The sequence below is a fragment of the Nannospalax galili genome, unplaced genomic scaffold, assembly GCF_000622305.1.
Source record: "Nannospalax galili isolate Female #2095 unplaced genomic scaffold, S.galili_v1.0 scaffold2129, whole genome shotgun sequence".
Lineage (NCBI taxonomy): Eukaryota > Metazoa > Chordata > Mammalia > Rodentia > Spalacidae > Nannospalax > Nannospalax galili.
The window spans coordinates 90,791-92,587 of NW_008360195.1; the positions used below are offsets into that span (position 1 = coordinate 90,791).

Below are 1,797 nucleotides of genomic sequence, written 5' to 3' on the forward strand. Positions count from 1 at the left end.
CCACGGACATTTTTAAAGAAACATATAAAAGAACTGTGTCTTATAAAAAACCTCCTCAGTATGAGAAAAAAAAAAAAAGTGAACGATGTTGAACGATGTTTACTTTTTAAAGGACGTTATTTGTTTTGGGGTGTCATTCATCATCTTTAGAGCCAGTTTTGCTTAAATGCTTCACTACATCAACCCAGTTTCAGCCTCGAAGAATTTCTCCTTTGTGATCTGTTTTTTCTGCCAGCTTACATTTCTGAGCTTTGGAACGTTGTTCTTTTTTGTCCTTTTTCTTATTTGATGGGTCTTTGTTGGGAGTTTTTGTTTTGGGGTGTCATTCATCATCTGTAGAGCCAGTTTTGCTTAAATGCGTCACTACATCAACCCAGTTTTAGCCTCGAAGAATTTCCCCTTTGTGATCTGTTTTTTCTGCCAGCTTACATTTCTGAGTTTTGGAAAGTTGTTCTTTTTTGTCCTTTTTCTTATTTGATGGGTCTTTGTTGGGAGTTTTAACTGAGATGATATTGGTTACAGATGTGGTAGAATTAATAGGATGGTCTTTCTCCATGAACTACTCTTGATTCTTCTTAGCATAATCAAATGGTGTGTAGGTAATGGCGGCTACAAGATTGACTTCTGCTGTGTCCTGGAACTTGGCTAATATACTCTGCTTCACAGCGGAGGAGATGGTGTTGTTTAAAATGCATTCATAGATGTAATTGGTGATGTCTGAAGATATGTTTCGGTCCAGGAGCTAATTTACTAAGAAGACTATATGGGATCACCTGGAGGAGATGGTGTTGTTTAAAATGCATTCATAGATGTAATTGGTGGTGTCTGAGGATATGTTTCGGTCCAGGAGCTAATTTACTAAGAAGACTATATGGGATCACCATTTTCATTTATCCTATATGGAAATGAAACTGGACTTAATTCCCGGAAACTTTCATCCCCTTCATAAATGGTGCTCGTTGGCACCCATCACGCCAGACGACGTTGGCGACCATAAAGAGCTGACGGGCAGTGGCTGGGAGGCCAGAATGTAGCTTCAGTGCCTCTGCCTCGGGGCTGGGGGGAGCCCTTGCAGCCCTAGGGATGAACTCACCCTCGCGGGTCCTCCACAGAGCCAAGCCCCGCACCAGACGACATTGGCGACCATAAAGAGCTGACGGGCAGTGGCTGGGAGGCCAGAATGTAGATTCCGTGCCTCTGCCTGGGGGCTGGTGGGAGCCCTCGCAGCCCTAGGGATGAACTCACCCTCGCGGGTCCTCCACAGAGCCAAGCCCCCAGGAGTGGGCTGTGAGCCAGGAGCTCCGGGCCACTGTAAGTGGGACACCCCGACCAGCTGCTGCCATCTTTTCTTTTCTTTTTAAACAAATATTTTATTTATTCATTTATTTTTTATTTTATGTATGTAAATATAATGCCTGCATGTACGTAGGTGCACCCTTGTCCTGCAATGCCTTCAGAGGTCAGAAGAGGGAGTATGATGGTGGTCGCCATGTGGATGCTGGAAATTCAACCCAGCAAGAGCAGCCAGTGGCATGAACTGCCAGACCATCTCTCCAGCCCAGCATCTAAGCATTATTTGCTTCTCCTCTTACTCCCCCTGTACAATCCTCAGTACTCCCTCTCCTATCAAGTACACCATCTTTCTTTCATTTCCCCTTTTCATGCATCTGTATCTGCTATCCCCCACTCTCAAGCTCCTTCTTCCTCTTTCTCCCTATGGTTCTTTTCCATTTTTCTGACTTCTGCCATTACATCAGGATATGTAGTCACATCTAGGTTTCTCTTGCTAAAGATCCA

At 44.3% G+C, this 1,797-nt stretch overlaps 1 pseudogene; it reads right to left on the minus strand.

Moving 5' to 3' along the window:
* Positions 1 to 322: 322 nt before the first annotated feature.
* LOC103726569 lies at positions 323 to 1,137 on the minus strand (annotated as a pseudogene).
* Between the last annotated feature and the right edge of the window lie 660 nt (positions 1,138 to 1,797).